Below are 13,180 nucleotides of genomic sequence, written 5' to 3'. Positions count from 1 at the left end.
GACGTGCCGGCGGGCGGGCACAGATAGAGAGTGATAAAGCAGCACCACCCGCGCGGGGCGTGCTGACGAAAAGGCAAGCGCTCCTCCTCTCATCGCGTCCTTATTAAGACAGAAAAAAGACGCTGTTGAATTTGACCTATTCGCAGTTCGAGCAGGTGCTTAACGCTGGAGAATATCACCACTTCGAAGTTCGAACTGCTGTTGAAACGGAGAGGTAAGTGTTTTTCGTTGGGTTTTTTTCAAAACATGCGTCGAGTGCATTTGTTCATAGTTAGAGATAGTTGTGTGGAAAACACTATACAAAGTAGCACCATGGATGTGGGCCTACAACACTGGCCTAGCAAACATGTGCTCCTACATCGACATAATTGACGAGCTCCAGTTAAGCATTGAATAATTATAAAACGTCATGGTGCTTTTACTCATTTAAAGAACTAAACCGACGCGTATTGTCATCCGGTGGTCAGGTTTGCATTGAATGTGAGCACGAGGGACGCTAGCTTGTTGCATTAGCTTTGCGGAGCTAACAGCTTGCACTTTTGTTATAGAACCACAGAATGCAAGTACCATGATAATTTCTGTCATTAATTTTTGTGTAAGACACGATGTTCACTGGTTAATTACATGATTCTTAAAGCAAAGGTTACTGTGAATGCAATTTTGGTAAGATTTTTGTAGTCACACTGCATAAATCTGTCTGTGTCTGTTGTTTAAACTTCAATATAAACTATTATGGTTGAAATCGTTAATTGGGATGGAGGAATTGATATTTTTTTAATTTATAATTTATTTTTCTTACACTGATATTGTTAAAACTCCATTTAGCCCATAGTATTAATAATTCTCAACACAATACTGTCTTTTTTCTTTATAGAATAAACAATGCCTTCCCTGAGATGCAGGAAGTCCCCAAAGCAGGATACTATTGAACATGCAGTCAAGGGTCTGGACAAGACTGCAGAGTTAGAAGCGAAGTATATAAACTAATTTAAAGGTATGATGTTAACGCTTTTGCTAAGATATATTATTGTTTTCTGATAACCAAGCTGACATCGTTTTTTAAGTGGTTATTTTACATTAAGAGTGTCTTGACCTTTTCTTTTGCCACTTTTGTCAGTTTCAAGTTATTTCAGTGAGTGTGAAACCTGATGGTAGGAGTTCTATCTAAATTAAGGCTGTACTTGATGACGCCCTCCGGCATTTTTATACCACAATAGACCGGTGAACAAGTCCGATATTGATAGTCTAGTGTAAAGCACGTAATACGTCACAGAGATCACGTGACGCGATCCAATATGACTGTGTACAGTGTATGTCATTGTTTTGAAACTAAATAATCTTAAAGTTTTTTTTTTTACGTAACCAGGTGCAATGGACATTTGTACTTTCAGTCCTAATACATACTGGCTAATGCAATGCTGGAAAATGAATTTTGGCTGGTCTGTTCCTTTAAAATCATAAAGAAGGGCTCTGCTCTATCCCTCACAAGAAGCAATGTTTCAAACCACCCTACATTAGTATAGTGGCCCAAATGAATATGATGACTCCTTATTTGTGTGCTTAAAAATATGACGAAGCTAACTTGATTTCCCTGTTAACTAGGTCGAGGAGTATTTACCAAGGCCCCTTTCAGGAAAGACGACTTTATTCTTTATTATGGAGTACAGAGGAAAATTGATAGATTCTGATGAATCTCAACGCAGGAAGATGGATGGAAGAGGCACTGTCTTTTTGTTTGACTTCCGCCGGCAAGAAAAAACTTGGAGGTGAGGCAAAGATTGAGATGTTATCTTATTTTTGTTTTTATTTAAAAAAATAAACACATACTCATCCCATAAGTGTTAGGGGAAAAATCATTCTCTAAGCAAAAATGTATAATTACTTTTATTCATGCGTTGAATCTGTACAAATGAAAATATAGATCATGAAGTCTCAAAGACAAGCTGTTAATAGGGTCTGATTCCAATAGAAATTTCTTGTATGATTTGATTTAGATTTAAAAATTGTGGATTTCCTATTTTTATGTTTTGTGTACACAAGATTGTCTCAAAGATTAATTTCTGACATTGATTGAATAATTGTTTTTTTTTTTTTTAATCTATTTTAAGTGTTGATGCAGCTCAAGAAGATGGCAGTCTGGGAAGACTGGTTAATGATGACCACATGCACCCCAACTGTAAAATGAAGAAGATGACAACAGAGGACAGACCACACCTCTGTCTGTTTGCGCTCCGAGACATTGATGTTGGCGAAGAAATAACTTAAGACTATGGACCAGCTGGCCTTGGAGAACACAGGTTTGTAAGATGCATCTTTAAGTACAATAACAGAGCCCACTTGTGGTGTTCTGGTGATGTAGTTTCCAATTAGTTTGGCAATCTAATAAATGTATGTGAAGTTTCTATGGAAGTTGAACATGATGACTGACTGGGGGAGTTCTCCATTGTCCACTATCTGTAATTCAAATTTGTGGGTCTGAGTCAAAGTTTGGCTCTGCAGGAACAACGAACTGGTCAGGGAGTGACAGTATTACAAAGTTCTGCGTTACTCCTTTCTGGGCGGTGGCCCTGTTAGGCCATCATATGCCATATTGCAAATATCCCCATTGTGGGACTAATTAAGGACATCTTTATGTTGTGGTTTCCCTACCAGAACCAGCACCAACCCTGTATATTCATGATATAAAACACTGTTTCAATTTGATATTTAGCCTTTCTATACTGTAAAAATAGAAGACCCCAGGCTTTCCTGCGCGCCCTTGCCCAATTGGTGGTGTTCAGGAGACAACCTGGGACTGAAATATCAGTCACAACCAGTGTTGTTTTCGTCACTGATGACTATGACGAAAATACTTCGTTAACGCCCCTTTTTTAATGACGATGACAAGCTATACGAGGTTCTTTTATGACGAAAACATGACGTGATGTACATGAATTTTTTTCGTTGACTAGACAAAATTGTTAGCATGTGGTTCATAAATTATTTTATGTTGCTTTTAGTGAAATAAAGCCACAACAGTTGCCCAACAAAATGTTTTGCTTCTCTGCTTATTTTGGAGCAGTGAGTATTGATTCCACTGTTGCCACTTTTTTCTGTTTGTAATGAAGAATCCTTAGTAGTCCATCCAAAAGTCTTTGTTATTGGGTGGAAACCTTGAATGCCTTGTTTTAACTCAAATGGACTTAAACCCATCCATCTATCCATCCATCCGTTATCTGTACCGCTTCTCCTCACTAGGGTCGCGGGGGGTGTTGGAGCCTATCCCAGCTGTCTTCGGCAGTAGGCGAGGTACACCCTGAATTGGTGTCCAGCCAATCGCAGGACATGCATAGACGAACAACCATCCACGCTCACACTCATGCCTCGGGGCAATTAGAGTGTCCAAGCAACTTGCCATGCATGTTTTAAGAATATGGGAGGAAACCGGATTACCCAGAGGAAACCCACGCAGGAAGGCCGGAGCCAGAATCGTACCTACGACCTCAATATTGTGAGGCCATCATGCTAACCAGTTGGGCCACCGTGCCGCTTGGACTAAAACCTTTGTGAATAAATTGACGAAAACTAGGGTAAAACTTTTTTTGCGTTTCCGTCGATTAAAACTGGACTAAAACCCTTTTTTTAGTTTTCGTTGACTAAAACTGGACTAAAACTATAACGAATTGGGATGACTAAATGTGATGTAAACAAATCAGCACTTTGTCCAAATGACTTGGACAAAATCTAAAATGCCTGCCAAAAACAACACTGGTCACAACACGTGTCTACAGAAGATTAATTGGCATGGGCGAAATTAATTAGTTTTATTTCATTCATGAGCTTATGTTTTGTTTTGGGTGGCTAAGGCTTAAAATGTGTAAAAATCTAATCCAACCTCAAATATAATTAATTCAATAAATTTATGATGCTACTAAAACATCGAAGCAGCCTCCTCCAGGCTTTACAGACTCAGAAATGGAGGTATGCGTATCGTGTGCTCATCCTGTCGTGTCTCGAGATGTTAAAATTGCAGTTAGATAGACGTGTGCTGATTAGACAAGACTTCTAATATATCTGGTGTCACAGGATATTTGTCAGTGAATGTGTATGTCTGGTTTGAGGCTCACTCAGCTTTTTCTTGTGTTGTGGGGTCCAGTTGAGTTGAATTGCGAGTCAGGTATGTTGGCCATCTGACACCCAACTGTCAGGTTTGCGTTCGTGGGGACCCCGTAGAGCCATTTTTATTGTTGACATAAATCATAGCTAATCATCTTTTCCTTCATTATCATATGAAATACAGTTAGGAGTTGTATGTGCCTTTACTATGTTATAATCTTAGAACCTACCAGCCACTACAGCTGTCCGACAAGAAGACTTTTGGCTGTCCTGTGCTCCATTGCGGCCCTGGTGGCGTTCAAAAGACAACCTGTGACTGAAATATCAGTCACAACATATCTCTACTGAAGATTAATTGTCATGCGCTAAAGTAATTGGTTTTGTTTCATTCGTGAACTTGTTCGTTAAAATGTGTAAAATTCTGATCCATTTTCTTTTTTTTAATTCATTAAATTAATATTCAACTTGTTCATTAGGGTGGAGGACAACCGACAATGACTGAATCGGCTGAGGTTGATGCCACCAGAACATCGAAGCAGCCTTCTCAAGGTTTGACAGACTCTGAAAAGGAGGTATGCGTATCATGTGGTCATCCTGTCGTGTCTTGAGATGTTAAAATTACAGTTAGATAGACCTGTGCTGGTTGGACAAGTTTTCTAATATATCTGGACATAAATCGTAGCTAATAATATTTTCCCTCATCATCATATGATATACAGTTATGCGTAGTGTATGTCTTTACTATGTTACAATCTAAGAACCTACCAGCCACTACAGTTCTCTCATTGGGAGACTTAAGCTTTCGTCAGGCTGTCGACTGCTGCATTGCCCTCTTATTGGCTTTAAGTACACAACCTGTAACTGAATTATCTGTCAGAACAGAACCTATGTGTCCACAGCAGGTGATTTGGCATGTGGATTCTTCAGATTTTTAGAAAATAGGTAAAATTGTGATCAAAAGTTTAAAATGTATAAAATTCTGGTATAGTTTGCAATAGTATATCTATTAAATCATTTCAAAACTTCTTAACAAGGATGGAGAACATTGGCTGTGACCGAATTGGTTGAGGTTTACATTACCAGGACCATTGAGCAGCCTCCTCGGGATCTACAAATTTAGGAATGAAGATATGCATCCCATGTTACAATCCTGTTATGGCCCGAGGTTTTGAAGTTGCAGTTACATATTGGGCTGGGCGATATGGCTGATAAGTACATAGCGATATAAGTATTTCATATGGGTCCATCGATACACATTGAATTCTTTTTTCATATTATTTTATTCATTATTTTTTTTATTTTCCAATATTTTCACTGCCCTGTTAAAAAAACATTTAATGTAGTTTTCCTCCCGGGAGCTTTTTGTTACGGTCAATTAAGTGTTTTTGTTAAATATAGCTGCGTAGAATAATTATATGCATTATTATCGTACCACAATGTTTTGGTTTTGCAAATAATTTCCTAAAATCATTCTAATTTTGTTATTACATTATTTTGTCATAATATCATTCATCAATATTTTAGTTTTTTTTTTTTTTCAAATAGAATTAAGACCTTTTTCTGTGCAGATTCCTCTGGGGATTAAGTATTTAATGGGTTCTCAATTTTCTCTTGGACTCTGATGCAACCCAGTCTCCTCCCTTGGACAAAAAATATGGGCTGAATCTTCCTTGGAATAACGACACAGATTCTGACGAATCATTGTCAAATCCTGCCCCTGAACTTTGTGCCTCAGACCCAGACCATATTACTATCCCAAGGCTCAGGAGGACCAAAAGTATACAGGTAAACAACCCATATAGATTTCAGGGAATCTTACAAGCAAATTGCATATATTTTATTGGTCTCCTGCCTTCTATCCTTTATATTTCGTTGTTGTTGTTGTTTTTTAGATTAAAAAAACAGGCTGACTTTGGAATGGATAAGCATTATTACTCCAACTCAGATGACAGTGGAGATGAATATATTCCGGATACAAGTGAGGCCTCTGATTCAGACGGAAGTGAATCTTTGAAAATTGTGGACCCTCTCTTGAAGTCTAAGAATGCCTTCAGAGATTTTTCTCCCACACCACGAATCTCAAAAGCCACCTCAACGCAGGTTGTTAATCAAGGGCGTTCACCCGTTCGGAGGAGTAGCAGCACTGGTGTGATTCTTGAATTCTATGGCTCTTCAAATATTTGTGCAGTTTAACACAAATCATCCAAAATAGAATTCTAGCACATCTGTGACAGAAATTCAAATTCAGAAGTCAAAGAGAGAGAACAAAAAAAAAAATCTAATGCTGCGCTTCTTCCGAAGACATATACTGTAAACATTAAATGTATGTTAGGACAATCTTGAAAAAAGTATTAGAACACCCTTTACTTTTATTTCTTGTTAATTTTATTAACCAAAATATGTCCATTTTTATTACAGATTAATGAATACAAAATTAAAACTCTAATCAGCTACTTTTTAATCGTTATATTTGTATAAACAAATGTTATACATCTGTGTGTTAACTTATACAAGAAATGACGGAAAAGCAAGGGTGGTTTAGTATTTTTTTATCGTATATAGTCTGTATAATATCTTTAACCTATGCTGATGCTGTTTAATACTGATTTAAATAATAATAATAATGTCATAATCTGTTGGTTTTACATGAACAAAACCTTTCAAGCACTTTTTAAAATTCTAAATACTACCTCTTGTCAGTAAGTTGGTTCACAGCACTGCCTTGGAGTGAAAGTGTGTAGTGCTGAGACAGTCGGTATGTGCTGAGTCGTCTGACGTTTGTGTGACTGGTACCCAGGAAGGTAGCAAAACCAGGCAGTGTGTATGTCGTACCCAGGAAGGCAGAGAAACCAAGCAATATGTATGTGGTACCCACGAAGGCAGAGAAACTAAGCAGTGTGTATGTGGTACCCGGGAAGGTAGCAAAACCAGGGAGTGTGCATAGATACAGACCCCAAAAGTGATTAAAACCAAATAAAGTCCCCAGAAGATCATCTGTAGTCAGGTGAAGGACCCTGTACTTTGTTCAACTCATTTACTCCCTTAGACGTACAAAGACGTCTTTTAATGCAATGGCGCCCTCTACCAAAGACGTATAAGTACGTTTCCTGTCTTTTTTACGTCATAGTGTACATAAGGGTCTGATGCAACCTCTGACTGAGAATCAGCCTTGTCCGCATTGTGAATCATGTAAAAATCACCCAGCAGGGGGCAGAGGTGCAAAAGATCCGCCTTGAATCTGCGCCAGAGGTACAAATGGGGGGGCGGGATCCTGGGGTAGACTTATAAGTGTGGAGAGCAGCGTGGGTAGCAGCAGCATCGGCAGCACTAGCAGCAGTCGCATTAGTAGCGTTAGCAATGAAATCCTCCAAGCAAATGACGATCGAGGAATGCTTTTTTGTAAAAAAAAAGCTTCCTAAAAGCATCAAGGCGATGGAGACGCTTTGGTTGAGAGGATGACGCTTCGTCGTCGTCACAACAAAACGGCGTCTAAAGAGGGTGCGCGTGCCTTGCGGCCTGCATCGCCTGCCTTCGGACAATAGCCAAAGCAGCTGAGAGTCCTCACCAGATCCCCCCGAACGAGGAGGTAAGCGCTCGCAAGTTACCATTGAACATGTGGTTTTACCCCTCATGCTTTTATTGTACATATCATGCATCTTGCGGGCAGAAAATGTCGCGTAAATGTGCAGTTAGACGCGAGCTTGCTCGCTGACTTCCTCATCCGGCCGCCTCTATTGCACAATTACACGCGAGCGTAAGTCCTCGCCGACGAGGAAGTAAACGCTCGCAAGTTACCATTAAACATGTGGTTTTAGCCCTCATGCTTTTATTGTACATATCATGCATCTTGCGGGCAGAAAATGTCGCGTAAATGTGCAGTTAGACGCAAGCTTGCTCGCTGACTTTCTCGTCCGGGCGCCTATTGCACAATTACACGCGAGCGTAAGTCCTCGCCGACGAGGAAGTAAACGCTCGCAAGTTACCATTGAACATGTGGTTTTAGCCCTCATGCTTTTATTGTACATATCATGCATCTTGCGGGCAGAAAATGTCGTGTAAATGTGCAGTTACGCGCGAGCGCATCTCCTCCCCGACGAGGAAACAACAATACTGAATGGTGTGGTAATCATGCATACTTTCTAAAATTCACAGATTGTGCATCCCGCGGCAAGAAAGTTCCTCCTCGTCTTGTTGGTGTAAAGAAAGGTAAATTATAATATGAAACTTCACACGCCAGCAATAAAATGCAGCAATAAATATATATTTCCAATTGTTTGTATTTCTGTAATTTACAGGTTGTGCATCAGGAAGCAGTGGTTCCGGATGGCGTCACACTGGATGGCAACCGAGGAAAATCGACTTTACAGCAACCCCTGGACCACTGAATGCCGCTGCCCATTTGGAGTCTGAGGAGCCAGCTGATTTCCTGCAGCTGTTTCTCACGGATGAGCTTCTGCAGCACATCGCGGATGCCAGCAATCACTTCCCAGACAATTATTTTCACACAAACCCCAGTGGACAAACACAAGCTCGCCTATTTTCCACGGACCAGCAAAGCCAGACCACAACGAAAGTGTCGGGTCTGTTTGTGCAAAGGCAAACGGAGTGAAACAAGAATGTGGTGTGAACTATGTTGTGTGCCCTTGCATCAAGGCAACTGTTTTATTTTATATCACACAAAAAAAAAGTATGTATGACACTGATGTATTTCATTTTTGTACATAGTTCAACAGTTCAGTCGTTTAGTGTTATGTGCAAATAAATTTATTTTATCAAAAAAATTTTTTGTGCTTTTTTTTGTTATTTTATAGAAGGCATGCATTATTTAGATGTTAGAGGTGTCATAAAAGCCATAAATAATAGTGTCAAAATTCAAATTATGGTCAAAATGCATCAGTTTACAAAAAGCTCATTTTCTCAGTTTTTTCCCCAGGGATTGGAGTTTTCATGAAATTTAGCTATTTTCAAATGCCGATTGCTCAAGAATGGAAAAAGATAGGAACAAACATTTTTTTCTGTTGAAAGAAGAGAGTCTCATCTTTCTTCGGGTGTGCTCCATGTCTATATAGCATTAGAATACTATATTCTGTGGGCCTTGCAATATTAGTCAAAACCCAGGAAAACGCTGGGATTGAGCGGGTTGCTCCAGTGAAAATGGCTGGTATTTAATGAGTTAAGACTGGTTAGGACATCCGGCTCGCAGTCCCAAGGTGCAGGGTTCGATCCCGGGACCCAGCTTTCCTGTGTGGAGGTTGCATTTGTGAGTGAGTTTGAGCGCAGATGGTTGTTCGTCTTTGCGTGCCCTGCGATTGGCTGGCAACCACTTCAGGGTGTGCCCCGCCTACTGTCCGTTGACAACTGGGTAGGCTCCAGCACACTATCCTTGTGAGAATAAGCGGATTGGATATTACATGTATGTGTTTATGCCCTAGGCCAGGCGAGGGCAAACTACGGCCCGGGGGCCACATGCGGCCCGTTAAGTTTTAATCCGGGCCGCCGAACTTGAAAAAAATTTAATGAATAAACCTTGTTAATGTTTTATTTTCTAAACACTGTGGTTTTCAAAGACAAATATTATTGTTGGAATGCTTTTATTCACTTTCATTTAAAATTAAATGTATTTTTTTTCTCAGATGAGGTGAGGTTTCCAAAACACTCCATCCATCTGCTCCTGGTCCGGCCCCTCTGTCATATTTTAGAACCCATTGTGGTCCTCCAATCAAAAAGTTTGCCCGCCCCTGCCCTAGGCTTTGTGTCTTTGCTTGGTTGACTGTGTAATGAGTGTATGAATGCATTTCTTTCTACCAGACACCTTGGACTTCCCATGGCAGATTAATAATCTATTTTATCTATCCATCAGGGTCACGAATGTCATTTGATGAGTAGAGAATTTAGAGTCTCCAATTAACCTAATATACATGGATTTGCGCATGGAAACCTGAGAAAAAGCCCTTAGTCCTACTTTTCCATCTGAACCACTTTATCCTCACGAGGGTCACAGCCGTGACATCCCAGCTGACTTCAGAAAGTAAGTGGGCGACGACTCATGATCTCTTGGTTGAATAATATTGTTAGGGGCTCAAAATGGCCCTCTACAATAAAATGGCAGAAGAATATTACATACTCTCTGGCAGAAGAATATTGCGTTTTTTTTGTTTTGTCCAATTAACTTAAATAAAACTTGGGAAAATTTAATGATTACATGTAAACCAGCTGGTCTTCCCCATACCAAGCCCTGGCTAAAACTGACTGAAAAATGCATGATGTGTGCCTTTTAAACTCCTCGGCCCATCCACTATGCCAGGGATGGGCAAACTTTTTGATTGGGAGGGGGGGGGCACAATGAGTCCTAAAATACATTTAATTTTAAACGAAAGTGAACAAAAGCATTACAACAATATATATGTCTTTGAAAAACCACAGTATTTAGAAAATAAACCATTAACAAGGCTTATTCATTTAATTTTTTTCAAGTTTGGGGGGCTGGATTGAAACGTTTAACGGGCCACAAGTGGCCCCCGGGCCGTAGTTTGCCCAAGTGCCCTAAGCCAATTGATTCTAAAAAATAACAGTTTTCTTCATCAAAACAACATTTTATGATCAACATAAATGTTAGTGAGTACATAAAGGTATACTCATTCGATCTATCATAACCCCATGCACTTAGACTGTACAAAAAAAAGAAAATTTTTATTTTAAAACCTAGTATTTCGCCATGACGTCACACGCTAGCGTCAAGTGCTTGGCGCTAAAAACCCGGAAGTAACAGCGGCGCTCGGTTTGAAAGTGGAGAGTTGTGCATGGTAGGCGAATTCGGGAGAAATGTTTGTTGAACACGAGGACTGTGGCGTAGAAGATGGTTTAACAGCGATCTAGTGCGCACCCAACCGTGATGGCTGACCAACGAAATAAATGCGGACCGACGGAGTGGACTGACAGGACGTGGAAAACAGGTGTGTGGCATGTGTGCGTGTGCACGAATGTGGGAGCGCGTTCACTATGGTGGCAGCGATCGCAAAGCAGCAGCACCACTCCTTGACAAAAGTATTGTACTTTCTCTGATGTTTTGGGTTTGCTCTGCTTTGGGGTTTGTAGTTCTGGCCACGCAAAAGTAACAAAGCAAGTTCTTGGATGTCTGCTTTTTTCTTGAACTGTTAATTGGTTAACATCGTGGCTCTTATTTTTATCTAATGTATGGAGTTTGGTGGCTATCTATATGCACAACTATATTAGTTGCACTTGAAATTGCATACAGAAAATTAGTATAAATAGGTTACGCTATAAAGTATAACAATATTAACAATCGTTATTGTTGTTACTGTTTATTTATTTTATTTTGCAATAACTGTGCTCCAAGCTTAGCTGTTGTGCCAGCTGCCAAGTAAAAATATGTAATCTCACTCAATAATAGGAATAAATACTTAACTAACATCTCAATTTTTCGGGTTGGGCTGTGGGGGAGGGGAGGGTGGCTGCCTGACATAAAGCAGACTGTCCTGCACATGCGCAGACCAGCCGAGTGTGTGAAGTGTGCGTAAGTGCAGTACCGGGACCGACCACTAGACAGCGATCCTGAGTAATTTTTCCGCACACACATTTCTAGCACACTCGTCTTGTTTTTGTGACCTTCCTGGGAAGCCCTGAAACTTTGACAGGACCTCCCCCTGAGCTTCTTATCACTGAATTCAATGCTCTTTTTTGTGGGGCCCAGATTTTTGGTCCCCACAAAAATTTTGGTCCCCTACAGTGGGTGTGCTGTCCGATGTTGGTCCCCAACATGTAGCTTATACAAACACACACACACACCCCTACTTGTTTTTGTGACATTGTTGGGCCACCTGAGCAAAACTCACATTGTGGGAACCACCCTTTCTAGTGGTTGTACAGCTCTGAAAAAAATCAGGCAGTGTCCAGGAATTTAGTTAAACACAAAAACCACTTCAAATTACCAATTAATGACCTGGAGGTCAAATGAGTGACTCAAGTGCATGTAATTCAGTCACTGTAGCCCAAAGATTCTCTGGGCCAGTGGATGAACCATTATTCGTCTTGGACAGCATTGAAGCAGGCCGTAGCCTGGTTTCTAAAGCTGAAAGACTTACTGACAGAGTAAAGGAAAATAGAAAGGAGTTAATCACATTAGGTGAAGAAGGCAAGATGAATTTATTCAAGAGAACTGTCAAAGGAAAGTATTTGACCTGCGACGACTTGGATAAAGCAGAAAGAGAACTTGTGAAATACTGTCAAAGGCGAAGTTTCAAAAAAGATTTAGCCATATTTGAAAAACAAAAAAGGGTGAAGAAAAGTAGCCCACTTTACAAGTTCAATATAGTACTTCAAGATGGTGTCATGAGGGTTGGTGGACAGTTGAGCCACGCAGCCATGCCTGAAACAGCAAAACAGCAAGCCATCTTGCCAAGGATTCACATAACACAAAGCTAGTCCTGAGATACATTCATGAGATTACAGCTCACGCTGGAAGGAACCACATGATGGCTAATCTGCATCAACAGTTTTGGATACCTCGAGCTGCTAGAGTCATCAGAAGAGTGCTACCTGACGATCCGCCTTTCAAGAGAATTGGCGTTGATTATTTTGGTCCATTCTAAGTAAGTAGGGTTAGAGGACAAGTAAAGAGATACGGCGTGATTTTTACATGTCTCGCTGTACGAGCCGTACATCTGGAAATTGCATCTTCACGTGACACAGATGCTTGTCTCAACGCAATCCGAAGATTTCTTGTCAGAAGAGGACAAGTGAGAGAGATGTATTCTGATAACGGAACCAACTTTAGATCAGCTGACAGTGAAATGAAGAAATCAATCAAAGAATGGAACACTAAGTAAATCGAGAAACACTTGCTGCAAAAAGGTATTCAGTGGCATAGCAATCCCCCAGCAGGTTCCCACCACGGAGGAAGCTGTGAGCGACTTATTTGGTCTGTGAGAAAAATCCTGAATGTCACTGTAAAAGAACAAATTTCGGGTGAAGAAAGTCAATATACCTTGCTTGGTGAGGCTGAAGCAGTTATAAACAGCAGGCCTATCACAAGGACATCTTCCGACCTCAACGACTTGGAAGCACT

General features: G+C 40.4%; 1 long non-coding RNA gene across 2 annotated transcripts; it reads left to right on the top strand.

Moving 5' to 3' along the window:
- Positions 1–2,153: 2,153 nt before the first annotated feature.
- LOC148315600 (uncharacterized) lies at positions 2,154–6,108 on the top strand. Of its 2 annotated transcripts, XR_015840771.1 has the most exons (4): positions 2,154–2,297; positions 4,572–4,667; positions 5,728–5,880; positions 5,988–6,108. It is a non-coding gene; the product is annotated as an uncharacterized LOC148315600 (long non-coding RNA). The 2 variants fall into 2 exon arrangements; XR_015840772.1 differs by lacking the exon at positions 5,988–6,108 and having other exon boundaries at positions 5,664–5,742.
- Positions 6,109–13,180: the final 7,072 nt, after the last annotated feature.

This window comes from Idiotropiscis lumnitzeri, unplaced genomic scaffold (genome assembly GCF_059441095.1).
Source record: "Idiotropiscis lumnitzeri isolate Australia: NSW breed Sydney's pygmy pipehorse unplaced genomic scaffold, RoL_Ilum_1.0 HiC_scaffold_83, whole genome shotgun sequence".
NCBI lineage: Eukaryota > Metazoa > Chordata > Actinopteri > Syngnathiformes > Syngnathidae > Idiotropiscis > Idiotropiscis lumnitzeri.
This window is presented reverse-complemented; position numbering and strand designations above follow the sequence as displayed.